This window comes from Strix uralensis, chromosome 1 (assembly GCF_047716275.1).
Source record: "Strix uralensis isolate ZFMK-TIS-50842 chromosome 1, bStrUra1, whole genome shotgun sequence".
NCBI lineage: Eukaryota > Metazoa > Chordata > Aves > Strigiformes > Strigidae > Strix > Strix uralensis.
In genome coordinates this window covers 78,315,948-78,340,253 of record NC_133972.1, presented here as the reverse complement: position 1 = coordinate 78,340,253, position 24,306 = coordinate 78,315,948, and positions in this window count along the sequence as shown.

Here is a 24,306-nt window from a genome sequence, read left to right as displayed (position 1 = left end):
AAACTGGGGAGGAACCTTAGAAATTTGCAGGGTTCCCAGGCTTCCCAGTGAGAAAGCAGGGGCAAGCCTGGTAGAATAAAGATATTTAGAAATCTCAGGTTACCAGCTTGCAGGGTAGAGAAGTCCCCTAGCTACGCATACTGGCGTCTTGGTCAGGCTTTGGGTCTGCTGGATAGGTGCTGACGCACACCTGAGGTCCATGGACACTCACTAGGCAGGACATCAGAAGTCCAAGGGCTAGAAGCCAAATATCCCAAAAATCACCTTGTGCTTTTTCCCCTCAAACATAGGTTTCAGTGAAGTGCTTTTTCACCGGTCCAAGAACAGTCTACCTGGCAGGACTATAACAAAATTGATGAGCTTGGCTTAATGACAGGTTTCAAAAGGAAATTAGGTGCTAAGCACTTCTGACTGGTGTAGATTTCAGTCCATCTGTGCCCTTGTTCTTACTCTGTAAAATGGAGATACCCATAATTCCTACTATATCACATAAATGACATGTAAACCATTATACTGTAGAGATGCTTTGACACTCAAATAATGAGTGTAGCATATAGGTAGCTTACCTAAAATGAAGTCACCCACTTTTAAGACATGATGGAAATGAAACATTGCCAGCTTTTGTATTCTTGACCTGCAATTCTCAGTAAAACAAAAAAATGATTCATTTGAACATGACAGTCATTTAAAATCTTGGCAAATGTCAAAAAGAAGTAGCCAGGTTTCAGCTGAGGAAGATCCACCTTCAGTTCTGCATTGCTTTTAGGTGCACGTATTCACACAAGTATTATATTTATGAAGAATGATCACAAAGGATTGTGCAATGTTTAGCAGACTACAGCTTTGATGAGGGGAGGTCTGCAGGTACCATCAGGGTGTAAACGACAGTATTATGCAACAGTGTAGAACATGCAAGCAAATGTGCATTGGGTGTTTTATATGACTGCGGCCCAATCCCACTGATTAAATTCCTGATTGGAGGATAGATTTGTCATCGTCTTACATAGTATCAAATTTTACCCATGTATTATCCACCATTAACCAAAGGAAAACTGATCACTCCATCATCATATAAATTGATCTCACTGTGACTTGGCAAGAAGTCAGAGCAGTGATGATATTGACCCTGTAAGAATATTAGGTCTAATGCCCAGAGGCATTAACCTTTGTTTAACCAAAAGGTAAATCTCTTGATGAAAGGCAACATTTTATTACTATCCACCTGCAACAAATAGCTCATTTCTTACTACTATAACTCAACTGCTGGTACTGAGGAGCAAAACTTGCACTTTACTTTCAGAGACTCTTGAGTAATTCACATTGAGGTCATGGATCAAAACTGATTATATAGCTGTAATGATCAAGTCCTGCAAGGTGTTATATCCAGCACAGAGGGCTAAATGTAGCTGCTGAATCCTGTAGAGACAGAGATTGTGAACAAATCGCCTTTAGTTAACAATACCAATGAAGTTACGGTAAGAGGATGCCAAGCAGGGAAGATGTTCTTGACTTCTGGGGCAGTATTGATCCTTCCAATTGCCCCAGTATTATTTTTTTCTGAGAGAACCTACATAAAGCTGAGTAGTCACTTTTATTGTCTTGGTTCAGAAACAGCTGAAAATCCTACAGCTGGTATATTTCCATGGCATTTGAATTAATGACAGGCAAGATTACGTTGCCAAAGGCCCATCAAGTGCAAACTCACCCCAATCACCAGTGTTTGCTTCATCCTCAGCAGTCTCTCATGTTTTGAGATCATCTTGCCTTTAATCAAACACGTTAAACCAACATTACATCAAGTCTTTCCTTGCATATTTCTCTTCTCTGGAAGATCAAGTTTTGCCTATAAGCATGTGCCCCTGTGTTGTCTCATGACAGATGGTTTTCTGCGTGGCATTCTACGTACCCAGCCTTGGTTGTACCTGCTCAGCTCTACCACAACACAGTCCTAAAGTTATTTTCTCTCAGTAGAGTTTATTTTTCTTTATTAAAAGCAAATGTCACTAGGGCTTTTGAAATCTGTAGGCCTACATGGTAGGCCACAGGAAACAGTACTGCTTTCCAAATTTAATATTCTTTAATGTGTTTGTTAACAAAACACTGACATCTGCTTAATGCTTTCTTTACAAGAATCTATCAGATCTCCCCTTATGTATTTCTTGCCAACCTCAGCTATCAGTTTTTGCGTTTACAAAACAGAACATGAAGTAAGTGACAAGGCAGCTTAAAGTTCCAGAGCTAAAATCTTGCATAAACCTTTTTTTAATTTTTGTTTTGGAAAATGCATCTGCTCTTTCAAAACTTTTAATAATGGTGATCTCATGCACTGAGCTGCTGTTTAAACAAAAACCACCCATTTACTGTAAAGCTACAAAGCAGAGAAGAAAAGCAATGAACTAAGGGAGAGATAGTTAATACATAGCTGTCCTCTTTGTGCCAATGCTGCCAGCAAAGCTCTAGTGCAAATCAGATGCCTCATTGGAGAGAATTTTTGGCAGCCTAAAAAGAAACAGCAGCAAGTGTGTTTCTGAACCTCACTTATAAAACCAGTCTCATATACTGTAAACTCTCACTTGCTATTTTTAACCCTTGGGCTCCCATGTTTTGTCTTCATTTTGTCAAAGCAAAGGAATGTGAGAGAGATGTCTACTAGACTCCTTCACTCAGCCTGAGGGTTAATTATTCAGTTTGGTAGACATTTGAAAATATTATGTTACCTCTAACGGCAAAATTGATAGAAGCTTGTTTCAGGCTCACTTTATGTCATTATGGCAGATTAAATTAACTAATCATAAATTACACTGGCTAAAGTACATCTGCTACTCACTAAACCTGCAGAAGGAAGGAAAGGGGTTTTTTTCTGAATAAGAAGTAAATGCCATGCAGCAAATTAAAGACTTTTTCAAACCAATAAACATAAATTCAGGCAACAAAAGCTGAAAGCATCCCAAAGATGGCAGTGACAGATTCTGAAGACCATAGCAGCAGTCTAACACTGAACCTGTAGTTGCTGCAGAAAGGCATCAACACTCAATGCTGCAGGTGTATATCCACAGATCACAGAATAAAAATGGTCCATTAAAGAATAAAGAAGGTCAATTAAAGAAGAATAAGCATGTTCACATTACTGTTAGATGACTCTGAATACCAATATAACATGAGGTGCGTATCTGCAGCCTCTACTTCCAATGTCACCTTCCATTTTCTGTTCAAAGGGGCTGAATGCACCATTTCTCTGTGCTTCCAAGGAAAGGATGGGTGTATATACATCAATGATCTAGAAGACAATATAAATTTTACAGTGATTCTCTTGTTAAACTCTGCATTGCAGGATGCAGATGTGACAGTTGATACCATGTCAGTATAACTGAATTCCTAAACAGGGCATGGACAACTGAAGTTAGAGATGTGTGGGAGGAATGGACAGAAAACACAGGCATTCAAGACCTGTTTTGTGCAGTATAGAGTTCCTATCTGTAAACTCACGGTAGACCAGCTCAATCAATCATATTAAATGAGGATTTTTTTTCTTTTGGAAGAAAATAAGGAATAGAAGTGATATCATATTTTATTACATGTGGATTCACATATGCACTTGTCAGTTAAAAAACAGGACATTGTTTTGGGATGACCAGATAAATTGGTCCTTTCTAGGAAACAAACTTTGCTGAACACCTCCAGAAAGAGTCCAAGTAAGATGATCAGCTTCCCAGTGACCGTGTTTAGAAGGAGAGTAAACAAAGGATTGACAAATCTGTTGTGTTCCTTCAGGTGTCACAGAGCCTCATGAAGCTTTGGGGGCTTCCGAATAGCCCAAACTTAGTTAAAGTGTGAACTCTCAACATATTATAAAGTCTTCTGGAAAGGTGCAGCACTCTGTTCACCTGTTCCCGGGTTCCTACTCCATCAGTCCTGTAAGGCAGATGATGCTTTTAGTACCATCTGAGTCCTTTTCCCTCATATTTCCCTCCCATTTCATGTTTTTTGAACAATATTCCCCAAAACACCTTCTATTCATGATGCATACAACTACAAAAAAGTCAGAAGGAATGAAATACAGCTACACAAGGATTTAGAGGAGAGCAGCAAGGAAGAGAATTGTGTCCCTCGCCAACGTGCAGAAGGCAATGATGAGGCTTAGTCCTGCAGTGAAAAAATTCTAAAAACTTCCTCTGAAAATAAAAAAAAGCTTACATCACCATCAGTCACTGGATAACCTATTTTAAGCCCATCAGAGCCAGTGCGCTCTTCTCATGTTACTAATTAAAAATGATAGATTCGTCAATTAATCTCTCTTCCTGTCCCCTAGTCTTGGTATGAGATTTTTCAAAGGGACAAATGGTAGTTAGGTGCCCACAAGTACCATTTCAGCCCTGAAAACTTGTGCCTTTGTCAACATGAAACCTACCTTTTCTCTTTACCTATGAAATGACAAAAAGAAAACCCTAGGAAGCTTTTTCACCCTGAAAAACACAACAGATTTATAATTTGGGGATAATCTTATCCTCTGTACAATGAATATTGCTACATAAATCCTTCCTGGACTCCAGTCCAAACTTGCTCATTGATAGATGAATAAGCCTCTGTGAAATTTGGCAGAGAGATGTCCTAAGCTTAGGCTTTTGATTGAAACTCAATTGCAATACTTACTGAGGAGCAGTCAGAGACACTCCACTATTTAGAAAAGAAGCAACGAAGGCAATCTGGTTTTATTCATATTGAAATGGAGACAAAGATAAAGGTCCTGCTGTTAGCTTAGCAAAGTGCTAGTCACAAAGCAAGCCAACAAAATGGGTTATCTTATCCCCTTTTCAGTATATGTATTTCTGGGCAGTAAAATAGAATTGGGGTGTACAAGGTTAACAAGCCAGCATCACATTATGAAGCAAGCGATAAAATTGTCTTATAGTTCTTAACTCTGACCTGTTCCAGTGAAAAGCTGCCAAGCAGAATTATGTCATCCTGAACATCTCTCTCAAACTGTTCAATATATGAAGGAATCTCTTCATCTTCAAGCTCCCTGTGAAGGTCACATGCCTTACTGAAGCTGACAGGCATCACAGAGTCTGGAAAATCTTCACTGGCAACACAGGCTGCTTGAAACAAAAGTGGCAGATTATGTCTTAACAAACGGGAGTTCATTCACTGGTTAGTACCTTCTCAGTTAACATGTTTGGCCCACCAACATTTTAAGACAACAATTCATGCCATAAAATGAACACTAATAAATAATAGCAGTAGAACTGGTGGGTTCCAAGTGCCATTACCAGGAAAACTCTCCTCAAGAGCAACATCTGCATACAGGTACAAATTTAGCACATGCAACTTGTTCCGTAAATAATTTTAAAAAGCAGTGTTCTAATTTCCACAGTCACTTAGCTCCCCTGTAAATCTTAAAGGAACTTGGATTTGGAATAACTTTGGCTTTCACTCCTGAGGAAGAGGAAGAATAACTGCAATTGAAAGGGAGTTTTAGGCAGAGCCGCACTGAGTATTTCATCTTCCTCCCACCCACCCCAGAGGATCAGATTCCTCCCCTAGGTGTGTGCATGCAGCTCCTGTCTAATTAATTGGGTTCGGTTCTGCTCTCACCCACATCATTCCTCTGATTTCACTGTGGTGACGTTTGCAGAACCAAAGGGTATGTGCTGCACATAAATAAAAATAAATCCCATTCACAAAGTCAACCTTAAAGAGAAGCTGTGTTCTTTTTTCAGTTTAATTCATCATGCTACATAAAAAATAGATCTTCTCATTGATACCTGTTACAGTACTATTATTTATGACCCAAACTAGTATTAAAGACAACTACTTTTGCTCATTTCTCCATGTTAGGATCACTAAGAAATGATAGATATCAGGTCGTCCACATCTGACTTTATCTTTCTTGCATCATATTTCTGTGTGTAAGTTTTTATAGTTCTTCATACCTTTCTCTGCAAGAAACTGCCATATCTGGTTATTTACTTTTCTCTTTGTCCATCCTAAGACATGAAAGCAGTTAAAAGATTTCTTTTTTTTTTTCCCCACTCCCCTTTGAAGTCTCTCATTCTCTAATGAAGACCAGAAAAGGAAAGATAAAACTAAGGCTATTAACATTTTCAGTTTTGCTCACTACTCATTGTTTAATGACTTTAATTGTTGAGCCTCCTGAGTACTTAAATCACCTCGGTGCCACCAACACACAGGAAGTAGGGTGGGTTTTTTATTTAATTACAACAGGATACAATTCAAAATCATGTTGGAGGAAGTGTACAATAGATATAAACAACCCAAACCATTACCTTAGGGTACACAATCTCTTCATGTAGCATCTAATAAGCCTAATGAAAAGTGATTTGACCTACAACTATTAACTGCAAAGACAAAACAATATTTACATTTAAATTTACTGTAACATTAACAGTTTGGCTAGGAGAGAGAAAATCCAGGAAGCCCTGAAAAAGGAAACTGCCAACAGCAGAAGATGCAACATTGCTTGTTCCCCTCGATGCTGTGTTGTACACAACGGGCCATATGCTCAGCTGGTATCAATCAGCTGCTTTACTGCTTTCACAGAAGCAGTACAAGTTTGCATCCTGGGAAGACTGTACATTCCTATCTCAGGATCCTCTAGGTGTAGAGAGACAGTCCTTCTATATAAAAAAAGAAATTAATAAATTTGTTTCACACAGACGACCATGCAGTGATTCATCAAAATATTCTTCTTTTTTTTGTTTGTTTATTATTTTTGTGAGGAATCTTAGCAAGTGAACTCAGTTTTTGTGGAAGACACTGGACTCATTAACATATGTTTTATGAAAGAGAGCAAAAGAAGAGAAGCAAAAAAAGCCTTTTCGAGGGAAGTAACTGCTAAAAATACAGAGATAAATTATGATTCAGATTTGAAAAATATTCAGTGAAAAGATACATATGCTCATTTAGGCACAGTTGGAAAAACTGTTCATTTGCCTGAGCTGGAGACAGGGAGAGAACAGGATTGTTCAGCTGGTCTATTCCTTCCATGCTGACTTTGCAAAGAAGCCTCTGAAACTCAGTCACCATGAGGTTGCTCCTTGTCTGAACTGACTCACAGGTTAGAGGCTTGAGCTGCTGCCCCAGGGTAATGCTTGACCAAAATAAAGCCTCCACCTCATTGTTGTACAGAAGTAGCCACAGTGTTAAAAATGTTACTACTTTGTATACACAGGATGAAATGGTTGAAAATTTATGAGGAAATTCATTGATAGATTGATAAACTAATGAAAAACTAACTGCTTCAAGTTGTGAGCATTGTGTCAAACTTTTCATTGCTCAACGGTACTTAACACTGCAAGTCATACTTTCCGCACAGTTTAAATCACTTCTCCTTAGCACAGACTGTATTTGCAGATGCTGTGCTGTAATTAAAACAATTTCTCCAGTATTATCTTGACTGCTTGTAACTTCATTTACTTCTGCATTTGTCCATCAGATAGCAGTGGTTTATATACTGAGATGAGAATTTAAAGGGTAGGTTCACCAGCAGACTACACCTCAGCATGGGTTTGAATGTGTAAAGTAGCTATCAACTCCACATGGAAAACGTGTTTTGGCTGCCTGGTTCTAGAAGACTCTCTGTATAAATTGTAGCTAAAGAAGTACATTACCAAAGGCTCATACACATCAGTTTCAAACAACTAAAATGCTGCATAACATTGCACTTCAATTTTTTGGTTGTTGCCAAAAAATGTTATAATAGAAAATACTGTTTATAATATTCACCTAGCATCTTTTCAGATGTGCATGGATCACAATCTTACATTGTACAAGAAATTTTATCCCTAGGTAAAAAAACATACAGGCTACATCTTTATCTAAAAAACAAACTGATGTTGCCTTTTAAGTTGACTTATGATATGAACTAACATGTACCAGAAGAGTGACCAACAGGCTACTCAGCAACAAAATATTTTAAAAATATACAATTATATAAATTCTGAGCCATGTTCTTTCCTTTCCTTTGGGGATCATCTATTAATTAGGACTATATGACTACATGATTTTTCAGTTCAGTGGTCAAATGAAGAAAGAAGCAGTTCTGTAAGAGTGGAACCAAGTGAATCCTAGTTTTCTATGGATTTTCTGATGTCTAATAAGGGTCAAACTCCCATATTAGCTTTTCCCTCAGTGAAGACATTAATAATACTTGTCTGCTCTGTTCAGCTGCCCACTTCCATAAAACTGGTAGAGAAGTCAGACCTGTGAGACTTGCTCTCTGTTAAAAAATGGTTTGAAAGTGAACAACAGGTTCAAAAATTGGGAGGGAGAAACACAAAGGCAGAAGTAAATAGATCCTGATAAACACACACAAGAGGTGGAGACTTCACAAACCTCACTTCCTCAGGAAAATCTTGTTCTTTCCTGGATTTTATTCTCCCTAGTCAAGTAAAGTGAAAAATTCAGCTAGGATGGGGTACAACATTCACCCACAGGACTAGCTCTGGTGCCCATTATGGCACTTTTATGAAATAAAAGCACTGAGGCACTGTTCAAGACACAAGACAGCAGCTGGCTGTGGTGTCTCTGCCACTCACTGCCTTCATGCCTACACAGGGGCTCTGACACCACCCAGAGTGCAAGACATGTGTTAATGCGTTTGCTTGCCCTTGAATCAGTGATCTGGCAGCTCAACAACCTCGGCAGCCTCAGTGCGTGATCACCGTCCACAGAGAACACAACCTATGTTCAAAGGGCGTTGGATGGAGAAGAGCTTCGAACCTGTCTTACACCTCATGTAGCCAAACAGTAATAAGAGCATTTTGCCTCTCATGGTGGTTTGAAAAAGCTAGATGTAAAAAAAGACATTTTTAGTTCAAACATACCTGGTGAGTTTAAATTACAAACTTTTGAGGAGATCAGTGAAACCTTATATCTATCTAAATACGTTATTTGTTAATATCCTCTGTAAAGCATCTGTTCATCTTAACAATATTCATTAATGTTATTTGCAATATAATATAAAGTTTTAGGGCACCTAGCTGAAGGAGAGAATAACCACTGATGGATGGGGAAGTCTTCTCTTTCACTCCCTGGTTCCCTTGCTTAAAACTGGACAAACACACACTGCAATTTGTCTTACTTGCCTTTAGCTATGCAAAAAGCAATGGTCAATTTTAAGTCAGTTGTCCAAGACCCTTCTAGAGCCAAAGGAAAGAGAAGAACTGCTTCCAGGGTGCAATTTGTCTAATCAGCTAAGAGGGGCCTACATAAGGTGGACTGAACCACTGCCCAGAGGTCCTTCTCTCTCCCTCTCCTACCACATTGGGGGAGCCCCAGAAGATAACTTTCAGAAAGCTAATGGAAGGGGTACTAGACCCCACCCTGGGGCACCCTGTAAAATGACATCAGGACATTTTCCTTAATCATACAGGGTTATTTTGCTGATGAAGATATTGAAGAATATGAAATGCTATAAATATTGGTAAACGGGGACTACATAAGTACCACAGCTAGAGACACCATGTCACTCTTTTCTTATAGAAATAATGTTGACTTAACAGCCAAACTTGTTTTTATTTTAACCTATGTTGTTGCAGGATGAAAGCAACAACCAACCTGTGGCATTGCTATAATCTTTCTCAGCAATGTGGAGCTCTACATTAACACGCAAAAACAGACAGCTTGCTAATAATATGTTAAAGGTTTTTGCTTAATCTGCATGAATTTAGTTGTGATAGGTGTAATTTCTTTTCCTTCCATTTAAAATAAGACAAAATGGGTTTCAAAGATGTTACTGATATGGCCAGTGCCAGTTCAAGGGATTCTGCAACCCTAGGCAAATGAAAATGTTTGCCTCCTCTAGAACAAAGCTGCTTACAAACTAAAGTCATAAAACATGTTGCAGCTCCTGGAGCTCCAGTGCCTTAGGCAACCGCCTGCTCTGTCTCTCTGACAGAGTAGGTCCTGTGTATAACGGAAATACAACAAAAAACCTCATACACATACAATGAACAGAAAATACGTTTACACAAAAGACCTCTGCTGAAAAACAAGGTGAGGGGGGATAACTAAAAATACGAGAGCAGTCCTGAGCTGGGGCTTGTTCGTATGTCACTTCTCCTAGGATGAACCAGAGGACAGCAGCAGACATGCACCTTGTGTAAAGGCTGTGGTGGTAACGGTCTCATGAATCAACTGGGTGTTAAATATGCCTGTAAAAATAAGTGAAGCCAAAGTAAGGCTGTTTGTTTGAGGTGAAGAACTCTCTTCTATACTTCACTGTTTTTACTGTAGATGGAACATCAATTTGTGTTTGCTAACAAAGCCACAAAAAACATTCTTCCTCACCTGTTAGTGTAAATTCTTATGTAGATAACCTCAACGCTGTGTGACATGACCCATGCATCTGACAAATAGCCCACCCATTTATGAGCTTACATAAGGATTTAGATTTCTATCTTTGAGCACATAAGCAATGATATTTCCAGTCTTCTTTCATAAGGGTGGAATTCAACATTCAAAGAAGCAGCCTAGAGAAAGCACGCCACTTAAGTTACACTTTAAACCACATAAACATGACTCAAAACAAAAACATTCGGGGAAAAAGATCTTAGAGGCTCACATTAAAATCAATGTCCCTTTTGCTTCTGAGTTCAAGGGGATGGATTACCCACTTTCCTCCCCACATCCAGACTCAAAAGAGTTTTATTTTTCTTTATGCAAATGATTTTATTTACCTTGCAAGTCCAGCATCTTGTTTTCTTCATCTAGAAGCTTCAACAGTTTACTGTACAGCATTTGCTCATCAAATTTCACAGGATCTTAAAAAAACAAGAGTGAAGCATTTATTGTTTCTTCCAGTAGTATTTTAGGAAATACTATTTTAAACTATAAAGATATAAAAATATAAATGTTAAGAAACCATTTGACGCTTAAAAATAGTTTTCACAGTGCTAGTTTTATAGCAGAGGTGACAGTAATTTTCTTCTGAGTTGTGAAAGACAGTTTAAAATAAAAAATATATAATCATATATTTTTTAATGGTAAGTGTAGGAGTCTGGGTCATGCTGGGGGAAAGTTAGTGCAGGCAGAAGAATACAAGGACGAAGACAAGGCCAGCAAAATAAGGCTGGCAAAAACACACAAGATAGCAGATAAGTAAGAAACACCTGTGGTCAGCAGAAGCACACAAGTCTGAGCAAAACAGGGTATGAGATAAGGGAGTTTTTGGCAAGTTTTGGGCTTTACGTGCTAATTGCAATTAACCAATGCAAATGCTTGTAGAGGCGCGTGAACAGCACGTGTAGATAACCTGTAGCCTATTAGAAGATAGATGAGTGCGTGTACGGAACTTAGTAGGATATAAATGTAACCAGGATTGGAAAAATAAAAGATGGACGATCTGATCATCACATTGGTGTTGTGTTGTTCCTGTTCCCGCGCGGAGAAATAAGGACGCTGGCTAATGGTGACCCCGACAGGTAAGCAATATTATATCTTGATCTGGACTGAAACTGATTTACTAATTCTGCTAACAAACTAGTTGAAATGATTATTTATATTCAAATTACTAGATTAATTCCATTTGACTCTCAATAAAAATCAGAAGTATCTAATTTCTTTTATAATGTGATTTTTGATCTTTATTAGAAATTTTACCTTGCTGTACATAATACTAATACATTATCTAGTATGAGTAGTCATTACAGCACACCATGATTTTTGATTTTGTAGCTGGTCAGTCATTCAAATTCCTAGTAACATCTGCAGATTCTAAAAAGGAGCAAGGGACACACACATACATACGTTTTTTCATGAGACCTAAAAAATCACTTCAAGTGTCTATATTCAAGGGAAAAATGACCAGATGAGACAGTCTTCCCTCCAGATCTCCCAGACCCTGGCTTCTCTAAGTTGTCAGTGAAGACAAGCAGGAAGAAGGCCAAAGAAATGTATACAAGCTAGGTGTATTGAAGTACCTCTACAAGTGAGCTTGGGTGGCTCTTTTTAAGTGCCTGATAGAATCTCAGAGAATAAATTTTATTTACTATGAAATTTCAGAGCCAAGTTTTTCAGTTACACTGAGCATTTAAAGAGGGAAACTTCTGCAAACCTATTCTGCAAGTACACAATCTTTTACATTTCTTTTAGCGTGTAACATTGAACTGTTCCCTTGGTGAAGGGGTGGAAGCAAATCCATAGTGGGGTGTTGTTTGTTCTCAGGGCATTATCAGACAAATTTCCAGAAAAAATTTAATTTATCAAATATAGAAAAGATAATTGCCAATATCTTTATTTTCACAGAATAACCCATTAAAGAATCCCATATGATGAATACATTAAAGTGATGTTTAACTTTGTATAATAGAGGTAGTGGCTGAATATTTGCTTTTCACCAGCTATTCTCTTTGGGCATTGGGCCTGACTTGCTTAAGTCATAAGAAGAGTGTAACTTTAAAGTATGCCCTGATTTCTTCATCTTGTTCTTTTATTTTGTTAGTGACAAGCTGCTAGCTAGAAAGAGGAGCTAAATTATGTGGTTTCAAATCAGGGTATGATTGTGCAGGACCAGACTTCAGTTCTGACTGTCCTTTTAAATCCGTCCACTACATACAAATGTGGTTCCACTTATTTAACACTTCTGCAAGGAAAAGGAAATCAGACAATGAAGCTGGTTTGTGAATATCACTGAATCAGACTAGTTGAGGTGGGAAGGGACTTCTGGAGATCATCTGCTCCAGCCCCCCTGCTCAAACAGGTCCACCTAGAACCAAGTTGCCCAGGACCATACCCACGCAGCTTTTGAATATGTCCAAGGTGGAAGACTTGTTCTTGTCAGAGGTGTTGGTAAATATAATGTTATAACTGCTCTGCAGATGTCAACACAATCAACCTGAGGCTAGTACCGTTGCTAACAGACCTTTAATAAACAACCGTTACCCCAACCTTTGAGTGACATTTTTGCTGGGAAGAAAAAGGAGGAACGCCAAAGGACAGCTGTTCACACATGGATCTCAGGTCTAGCCTGATATGTGATTGCCTAAAGCCACCTCTCCACTCCTACCCCTAAAACTGGATGAATTCTCTCAGAGCTTTCATCTGTTCCAAATTTAGAAAACAAAACCAAAAGAGGAACATTTAAAGCTAAGTGTGTATTGCTCAGCCTCTTCAACACAGGCAAGAGAACGTTTTCTCCCAGTGAAAACTGTACTTCCATATATCCATTATGCCACCACTCCATCCATACGTATTTTTAGGCACATACGTACAGTTGCAGAAATCTAACCCCCTTTTCATTCTCTGGTTATGAAGGAGATCATGACTCACGAAGCTTATTCATAAGATGAACCAAGGCAGTACCAACAGAAAAAAGTCTTTCATTTCAAAACTCTGAGCCAGAAGCTGACTTCCAAAGTATTACGTTGCTGTCCTACACAATGATTGGGGAAATTATACGGGTTAGATGTAATTCACCATTGGTAAACCTTAATTTTTTTCACCACTACACAGAAATTCAAGTTACTGATGTGCATTAGAGACTGCTTATCTCAGTCACACAAGTTTTTGCCTCAAAATTTTAAACCTCCATATCTACTCAAAGTTTCTCATGAATTTCACTTTAAGACCCATTATAGTAGACAGGTTTTTTTTAGATTTGACTACAACTGTGTGTCTAGAGAGTCTCTGTAGTACAAATAAGCACAAGGTTTGAAAAAATGAAGGGCTAGGAAGATAACACATGAGAACTGGGTCTTGCGTGCTATCAGGTTGTTAGAGCTTAACAACAGGAGCTGGGCCAAAGCATTCAGTGCATAGCTAAGCACTTCATTACCATGATGATGTTCTTACTTAAGTCCATGCAAATTCAGGCAGGCCCGTTCCCACCCTTTTTTATCTAAAAGCCGCGACAGCAAAGGAGAATTTCCTCCACTACACAATACCTCCTGGTTAATCTCTCTCATACCTATGCATAACTTCTGTTCTCCCAGAGTCCCACCCTCCCACTCCTCGCCATCGCCCACAGAGAGCAAAGTTAAATATCTCAGCTAAATGGGGAAAAAAAACCACCAAAAAAGCCTCCTCATGTGCTGGGAATTTTACAGACTCTGAGGTTTCCTTCTGTTAGGCAAACACACATTCAGGTCAGTTATAAAATTGCTCTCCAAGAAGGACTTTGGGAGCAGGGTTGCAAAAAAGCTACATCTTAGTACTCAGTTCCGGGATAACTCAGTTAATTAAAGAGAACATGGTGTAGACAACATTCTCAGAGTGTGCTTCATTTTGCTACAGTAGCAGAGTGAATACAGCACAGCCTCACTTTTACCCGTCCATTAACTTACTGTCCTTGATCAAAGACTATATACCGCCTATCGTGTTCAGAGCAGTTGAGGCTTATAATTTAAATTGTAAACTTCAATATTTAAATAGAACTGCATATGTGATCTTTGTCACCTCATTTTCATGAATGGAAAAGAATATTCTGACACAAAAATTACATACTTAATTCTGCCTCACCTTCTTCACTGACCTCCATCCCACACTGCCTTGGGTTTATTTCCTCATCCATCAACGGGTCAAAGTAATTTCTGCTGTATTCATTTCCTGTGGAAAGCACATGAAGTAAGGGTCAGTGATTATTAGAAGCACATGAACCAAAATGTTAATTTTGAAATCGACACCAGCAAGCAAAGGGGCATTTTTTGCTACTTTATAAGCTTAATTTTTTTAAGAAGTCCTCTAAGCCTACTAGTACTGCAATTATCATCTTGTGAAAGGTCAGAAAAGGTAATTCTGGAAACAAGTCCACTTTATGTTACTTTTTCTCAGGAACTAATGAGAAAAACTCTTAAATTTAGATGATGGAAAGATAAGACAAATTTTAAAAATGCAGCATCCCCAACATAAGCTGAATTATTCTTGAAACACATTGCACAAGTGAATTACCCATGCTGCAGAGGAATCTGTGTTTCACAGCTGACCCCTCCAATTTCAGCAGTTTTAAATTTCACCACTGAGGTTTCAACGTCTGGTGCATCTTTAATACTGTATTCAAACAGAGAAGTGTTTAATTACAGAGGATATACTAGAATACTGCCTCATTAATCTGAACAGCAATTATATTCAGTTGAGCTAGGTAACTAATCCAAGATTTTGATGGGATAAAACCACTCATTTTAGCACTTTCCATTTCAACAGCTAGTTTTATCTGCTCTTTAGAAACTAATCAAGTTTACAAAAAAAAGGTATTTGTAAGACTTATCAAGGAATAATGCAGCATCTAGCTGCCTAGAGGAACTGCCAGTAAAAATCCAGAATCATTTCTTTACACAAGGGGGGAAGGAGGGCTTTTTCTTCAAAATATGTCTGTCCTTCAGCAAAAGTGCTACACTCTATTAAAACCATCCTCACATTCAATGGTTTTGCAAACACAGTAAGTTATTACTAAACAGAGAAAAAAACAAATAATTAATAATTAAGTCCATAACAAATTATAAAGTTGCTTGAATAGACATAGGTCTATATCCTGGAAAATACGTAAGAGCTAAATGTATGAGGGAGTTAATTCATCCAAGATACACTATAGTAGTCTACAGTGTATTTGTTTTAGGATCAAAAATAATCCAAGCAGCAGCTCCTTTTCAGAGACTAAATGAAACTTTGATATGAAACTAGGTTTAATTTATATTTCTGGACTGGCACATTTTGACTGTCAGTCTCTGTTCCTTCAATGTAGTAAGTACAAGAACTGAAAATTTGCTTTACCTTGAGGTCTCAATAAAGAAAAAATAAATGAGTTTCATTTTTGTTACTTTATCTGTCAACAACTACTAGGCTGGTATGAATCTTGGCAGTATGTAATCAAAGTCTTATGTACTGCAATAACAGAGCCATTCTACCTTATTCACTGTAATTGTTTTCTCTAACACAAAGCACCATGATGTTATATGAACACCCCTTCACATGTTGGTAAAATAATTCACCCATGTGCTAAAAAAGAAAATGATGATGCATTTCTTTATTCAATTACTTCATAGTTGTAAATGTAAACTGTTGGAAAGTATGTTGCAACCATACAAGCAATACTCAGCTAGAGCATAGGCTTTTTGCACAGTCTTAATATCACAACAGCTTTTATTGAATTTTAATACCCCATGCTCTTTATCCAGTGGGTCTGGTGTGAAACTCTGAGGAGTAGACTTTTGCGCAACTCTTCTGGGCAGAATAATTGGCATTTAGAAAGAAGTGTCATGTTAAATTTGAGTCTGCAAGGCATGAAAACCATTATTCAAAAAAAGAGATACACTGACAAACACCATTAAACAGCTTGTTCTTTGGTCCTCTTTAAAAAAAGAACAACCTCAACCCTTCTTTGAGGAGTATGAGACATTTCATCCAGGGCTTTGGCTCTGTCAGAACTGCACACAGTTGAAGACAGAATGTTAACCAGAAGTAAAAAGAAGAACGAGGTTTGATTTCTCCAGAGAAATGTACACCCTTTAAAACCTACATAGGTAGAATGAGTGGTAAATGCCAGAGTCACCTCCTTACGGTGATTTTATAGATAACAAGCCATTTTAAACTGCAGGAGTTCACAGAAGACTTTCAGTGATGTTTTCAGGTGGTGGCAGGGTGGGAAGGGGCTTGGTCTTTTTCCCCGCCTCAGCCACACATACACCTTGAGAATTGGTGTGACCATGAGGTCTGGGCAGGTCCTAAGATTTCTTGGGGGCAGAGAGAGTTGCTTTAGTTTTAAAATACAAAATTATCAATTTTAGTCAACATAACATACTGCCCAAGGCGTTTGTTAATAACATTTTGTGAACATGTGAACAGATTACTAATCATTTCACATTTGCTTTTGGAAACATTTGAAAGTGTATAACATGTAAATTAACAGTCCACTAAGGAATTCGCATTGCTCTGCTTCGTGGTATAAACACAGTAAAGTAAATGTTAATACAGAGCTTGCTTGCAGGTATTTTGAACAGCAGCATACAGCTTGGTGCTTTCAGACAGCAAGTTACTTTGAACACCTACTCCTACAAAGACTTGGTCAACTTTAGAAACCTAGGTCTTTGCTTTGATCCAGAGGTTTGCTCAAATGCATTAACGCAATTTGAAACCCTATTCACCCCTCACAATTGTGTTAATTCATGTGAAAAACAGAATAGATAATTCAGGAAATCTGAATTGAAGTAAAAAACCACAGATTATCTATAAATTAAAATAAAAATGGAAAGAAGGGTGTTGGCACAACAGTGACCAGGTGGGAATTTATGCAGCTTAATTAAAGCAAGAGGAGTCGCTAATAAAATTAGCATAATCCTTGGATGCAGCCCATGGGACTGCACACGTATTACTAGGACTGGATGAAACTCTAAGATGGCTTTTAAGCTAAATGTCTGTAGTCAATTATACAGTCTATGTCCTGAGAATACCACAGAAATAGCTTGACTAAGCTGCATTTCTACAACATCTTCTACTCCAGAAAGAGATCATGTAGCCCGTATCAATATTACATCAAGGGTACAGCATGGAATTTGGATGACAGGCAATTATTCCATTTATATTGTACTATTGATATAAGTTTTTAGATTAATGAAAGAATAGACAAAACTCTGTTGGATTTGTTAAGTGCTTCTTGACTAATGTAAAAATGAAGGAATTATTAATAGCTAGGTGACTGATTACAAGAAGTTTGAATAAGCATTTACTGGTGCTTGTTTTCAGAGGGATGCTTGCTCTTAGGGTTTTGGCATGAGCCAGCTTTCATTAGAAGAGAGAATGCAGATTACGGTCTGAGCAAACTTGCCTTATTAAGTAACAGCTCTCCCTTTTCAGGCAGCAGTGTGGTCAACACATGTCTCTACCAATGACTAGGCAGAACACTACTGGGCATTACTAAGGCAACTAATAAAAGTTTTTTACATAAGATAGAATAAAACAGAGGCATCTTGGAAAGATGAAATTCCAGTCTCAGACATCATTTTGACCCAAAGTGCTTTTCAAGCATAGTGATGCAGCCAGGAATGGAAAAGAGTAGTCCTCCTTTCCACACAGCTGTCTTTAAGCATTGATTTCTTCTAGAAATTTACATCTAACTTTATCATCTATACTGTAAGTATAGATAAATATTATCTATATTATTTTAGATGTAGATCTAAAATAAGATTCCTGGGAAGCATAAAATTATTCCAGATTATCACCAAATACAGAGGGGGGGTAGAATGTTTTACATAGAGCTTCAAATTTTCATGAGTACCAGGCTGAATTCAATGAAAAACTATGCCTTAATGGCATCCTCAAATGGAAGAGCATTAAGCAAGTGACCGGACAGTAGATTATATCTTGAAAACACAGCTACCATCACCAGGCAACTTCTCAATTTTTAAAAAGTTTTAAAGGTATCGTATGGCATTTTCCTTATCCTCAGCAGAGACCGTAGGAAATGAGTAAACCACATAACTGTGTCTTATGTTTATACTGCAAGCCTTGAATAAACTCACTTGTCAGCTTTGACAGGACACTGGCAAAGGGGGTGTTCATGAGCTTGAGCAGTGCAGATCATGCTGAGCCTTCCCCAACACTTCAAAAATGCCACACTGCACTCACAGCACCCACTTTTTTACCCCCCTGGCCACTCCACTCCTGGAAGACTTACCACATTTGCTGCTGTTAAGCAAAGGTACAGCATGGGAATTTTTTTTTTTTTTTTTTTCCTGCAGGCAACAGAGGGCACTGTGCCAAGGGACGCCAGTGTGCCAGTGTGAGACCTGCTGCTTTTCCTGGAGAAATGCTGTTGGTTGAAGGCGTGAGAAAAAGATTTACTGATGATGACAGAGTTCATTTAGGAACACTATTAGATAATGTGACACACATCAATGGGGAAAATGGATACTGAGTGCTCACAGGCTAGCAGGCTTGGCTGGTCCCACACTATTCCTGTGAGGGAACTTGCCAAATTTCGAGGGTCCGACAACACTATTACGAAGCAATTTCCAAGTGTAATAAGTTAGCCTTAAAAATATATATTCAGTCACCTTCTGAAGGAGTATTTCCCAATTATAAAATGCATTCATTCTTCACAATTCTTCTCCCCCTACCTTTCACAAATTCAATTTTAGCACATTACTTAGATGAGTGGTACAGTATCCCTGTTGTTGAAATTGCATGCAATGGATCACGTTTTGCACACTACATTACACCTTGTGCCGTTCTGCTGATTTCAATTGGATTACACATTGTGTAATTCAACGCAAAATTACTTCCAATGACAACCCTTTTATTCCTATGCATACATGGTGATCCATCATGCCCTGCATATCGGGTTTGTCATTTCCATTTCAAGTCCCTGTTGGAATCAGAAAGCATGGAACCACATACACAGAACTTGAATTATTAGATATAAACTTTGCCTTTGTTTAAGAAAAAAATGGTACTTTTTTGATTCATATTTCTGGTACCAGCCTTTATGCAAACCATTTTGTCCAACACAAATATCCAGTGTCGCAAGCTCCGATTTCCTTCACATGCAGCACAAATGTGAGTTTCCAGCAGATGCGTGCTTTTTCATCTGCATTTACTGTCTCTCCGTTGAGTACCTACCATTTCTTTGGAATTAAATTAGACCCTGTTCAAAAAGCTGCAGCCTCCAGTTCTCTGTAAACAGACTGAAATCAATGCACTTGCTGATATTTTTAACAAGTTGATAGCCCACACAGCTCCTTCATAAAGTCCTTTTTTTGTCTCCGTATTCCCAGGTCAAGGTCCTCACCCAGTTACACTCTTGAGCAAAAAAAGGTTTTTATTGCCCTGCCAAAGTTGAACTACCTTTGGCAGTAACCATTCCTCAAGCAAAGGCTTCTCTCTACTTTGGCTTTTGATAAGGAACAGAACTGCTCTATTTTATAGTGGGATTTTCCCTGTAGGATGCACACAGCACTGTGTTAGATACATACAACCCAGCTCTGCAGCTAGAAGGTGGTGCAGCAGAGTGCCACGTAGAGACACTAATTTGCTCCCAGAAGCAGTATAGCCATGTTAATGCCATGTCGTACCTGGGCTAATTAGATGAATAGTTTCTGGTCTTCAACTGAAAGAGCTTTCTTTCCCTCCTTTTTTTTTTTTTTTTCTTTTTTTTCCTCTCTCAAATATTGTTAATCTCTGTGGGCAAATTTATTGGAGCATGATATGAAATGTTAACAGCGCCTGTTGCAGATAAAATGGTAGAATTAATTAGAGCTTTTGATTTTAGGAGATAATGTACTTTTGAAAAAAGATTTGTGTATTGGGGATGATGGGGGAAAAAAATGAATGCTTCTTGTCATCTGGAGGCAATTTTAACTTGAATCATCAACATTTAGGGTCAGACTGCCTCCAGCCTTTATACAAGTGTGCAGGATACAGGAGAAAACAATTTGCCTTTTTTTCATCTTCCATGTAAAAGCCACAGAGCATCACAGTCTCCAAAGGTGTCTATGCAACCACCAGGTGCAAGGCAGACCACGTAGTGGAAGGATGCTCAAAAAGCCCTGTGCCTGGATTCTGCAGCTTGCATACATGGTGAGCACCCCAGAAAGATCACCGTCTAATTTATGCTGACATATATTCCCTCCGTATAGTCAGGCTGAAAATTTTACTTATCTTGTAGAAATGTAAACAGTGCCATCCCACAGAGCTCTTCTCAGGATTAGCTGGACCAAACCTGTGTAACTCTGTAACTGTGGTGAACACTAAATAGTGCAAAGTGGCATAAGCCACTTGCACATTTTCTGATCACAGCATCTGAGAACAAAAATGTATCAAATGCTAAATTAGATTAACGTTTGCTTTACAGGCCTATGATAAAATGCTAAGCACAGTAGTCCTGTGTTAAGGGATTGCTTGTGACATACATCATTCATCTGAGGTTGAGCAACTGCCCTCATAGTCTTCCGTCTGCCAAAGAAGGCATATTCCTGAAGGATTAGTGCTTCTGTCATGACAGTTTGCTGGAAACCTTTTGCTGGGCGGAGACCTTACCAAGCCAGCCTGAACATTAGGGCACTCTACAAAGTTTTTTGGGTTAAAATCCTTTAGAGAAAAGAGAAAAGCAGCTATTGGCTCACCTTGAGATCAGGAGCCTGGCTATTGAGAAACAGGTGAACATAGGTTCCTTTCACTCTAGGTTTGGGTGATCTAACCCCAACTATTTTTCCCAGGGACATTTGTCTATTAGACCTCCCATTGGAATGGCCAACATGAAAATTTCTGGCAATTCAGTATTTTCTGAGGGGAAGAAAGGCAGAAAAGTTGGTTGGATTTAGTCATGAGGAAACTCTGAGTACTTTCAGAAACAAATAAACTGCAGTTTGGCAAAGATAAAGCTGCTGCTAGATGACCTTAATTTCATAAACAATATGTGAAAGAAATGAGGTGATAGGAGAGAGTAGCAAAGAGTTAGTATAGAATCAAGAAGAGAAAATAGGGTAGAAGCCACTGCAACCAATTAGCTAGCTGAAAATCAGGAGATTAATCTGAGTAAATAGTCAGCCAGTTCTCCTGGGTCACTATAATATTTAAGAGCAGTACTATGTCTTCACCATATAAGAGCAATGATGAAAAGCATACAGCAGAAAGTGTTACTCAATGGCCTATTCCTGAACAACAGTCTACTGACAATGATGATAAAATTTGGAATTTTGTCCATCATGAGAAATATGACAGTGAGAGACACAGAATGGCAATGTGAGACACAGAGCGATGGACTGGGGATCAGAGGTTTTATATCTATTTCCATCACAGGCCTGCAGGGTGACCACAGATAAGGTCTCGTGCTCTGCCTCAGTTTCTCCACAAGAAAAGGATGCAGGAGCACTTTGAGTCACAAGAATAGCCCCCACCAATCTGCTCTGAAAAGTGAAAAAGCCTCTGAAAAGAATACTGGAAAGCTGTAATCAGTTTCTTGAAAACAAGAATCAATTTACAAACTCTCCTCTTTAGGACACATTCTGTTATCTGAGGAAAGGCAATGAAAAAGTCAATATAGCACAAACATACCTGTGAATTAAGCTGTTTAGGGGCGGATGCAGCCAAGTTGCACTATCATGGACCTCTGCACTGGCTATTTAATCTCCAAGTGATGTGTGCTCTGCAGAGCAGCCTCCTGTGCAGACACAGCCAAATTCCAGGAACAGGTTTTAAGGCTGTCTTGAACACACAGCTGACTATTCACACTCCTTCCTGGTATCCTTAGCATGGAGGTGTGTGAGAAGGCACCCCAAAAGTAGGTGGAGATTTTTCTAGAGAACACTTCCCTCCAGCAACTGCTGACAGAGGAACAGGCTATGACACTGTTGCAAGATGGAAGAAATGATAGCAACCCCTGTAGCTATTATTTTCTGCCATTAACCACACGGGCGATGGGTGGAAAGATAATGGAAGGGCAATGCCATCTCCATGCCCTGCCTTCAAGTGCATAGCCTGAAAATCCAGCCTGATGTTTATATAATGTTTTCAACCTGTAATCTGCTAAATACTGTGATTAAATAATTGTGCTTAAGGTTATAAATGGTTTTAAATTGTACAGTTTAACACCAAGCGTTAGAATTGACAAATGACATTCTTCATTGGGTAACTGAACCTAAGCCTGGGGACTGAGAGCTGCAAGAGCACCCAGTGGTTGTGAAGGGGAGGAAACCCCAAAACGAGGAGTATGTTATTGGCATCTGGGGAAGAAAAGGGGACAAAATTGAAAGGGAGCAGAGGAGGGACCTAAAACATGTTTATTTTACCCAGGTTATGTTGTTGTGTTTGGCAGACATTGCCCTTAAGGTAAGGAAGCGTGGCATAAAGTGGCAAACGGATTGTCATTTTACTGGCATAACAAAGTTTGGGGCAACATGCCATGTGGGTGTGTGTGGGCACCCCCTCCTAGAAAAAATAACTTCCAGTGTGGGCTGCAAGTCTTGCCTGCTAGGGGAAAAAAAAAAAAAAAAAAAAAAAAAAGGAGACTTCTGTGCCAAAATCTCCCTTGTGAACTGCATAGTGGCTCCTGAGAGCTGAGGGGCAGGAGTGGAAGCTGTGGAAGAGTTTCCTCTATGCTGGAGGATGGTGATAGTTTTCAACACCACATGTGTTTTTGCTATGAGCTGAAATGACAGCAGCTATCCAAAGCAGCTATGAACATGGAGCAAAGCAAAGGAAGGCAGGATCAAGGAACCGACGCCTTGGGCTCTGGTGGTCCTAAACCACAACAGATTGCCGCATGAAGGGGTAAGCTACCTGCAGACCTAGTCTTCAGTGAGGACTATGAAATATGACCACTTATACATTACTATATTCATGCAGTTCACAACCTATGCAAGTTGATTTTTCTCTTTCCCTCTTTAATGAGGTACTGTTACACTTGGGAATGGGGAACATTAGCTCATAAGGTACCAGAAGGCTTAGTTCAATTTTTTCCCAGATTTTGGGACAGGTTTGAAGCTGTTGTTTTGTTAGCAGCCCTTGATAAATTTGAACTGGCCCCTGTAACTGCCGAACAAGTCCTGACATAAGTTAGAGTAAGAATAATTTAATGCAAGGTTGGACCAGATGATCTCTAGAGGTCTTTTTTAATCTAGACTTCTTTATGATGGTATAAATGGATGATTTTTTTTTTTTAATAGCTGCGTGACTTAGAGGCAGAGCTACGTGAATAACTGATCTTTTGGTTAACTGGATGAACAGAAGGTTGAGGAGGGAGACACAGTGTTGGGAAACAAAATTCTCTAACTCTCAGCAAGCTTCCCTCTCCCACTACAGAAACACTTAGCTGTGTATCAAAGCATTGCATTCCAGGGAAAATGTAACAATTTCTACTCTTTTCACAAAGATTATATTCAGTTAGGGTTTTTTGAACAAAATGCTACTTAGGATGAAAAATCAAAATGTTTAAAAACACATTTCAGGCTTTTAAAAAAATGTGTTGTTTTCTTGAGGGAACTATTCATGAATTTCTGAAGAGGCGACTGAAAGCATAGATAGTCTCCAGTGAGCCCGACTTCATTTTTTGCCAGATAGACTATTTCATTAAAAAACAATCAATCCCTTTGTCTGCTTAATCACTGTTCTGACAGGCTGCAAAGACGAAGAATTCCTGCTCCGTGCAGTGCTGCACAGAGTCACATGGAGGCTAAATGGAAAGGCAAACCTAATTTTGCAAGGGGCCATTAGTAGCTGTGGGCTCTCCAGTCCCGCAAGGATAAAATCTTAACACAACAAGGTCTAGCGTTTTAAAAGCAAATGCCGGAAGTTCTGCTCACCAGCCTGTACTTACCCATTTAAATACCTGGGCTGGCATGCAAATGTACTTAACGAGCAGCA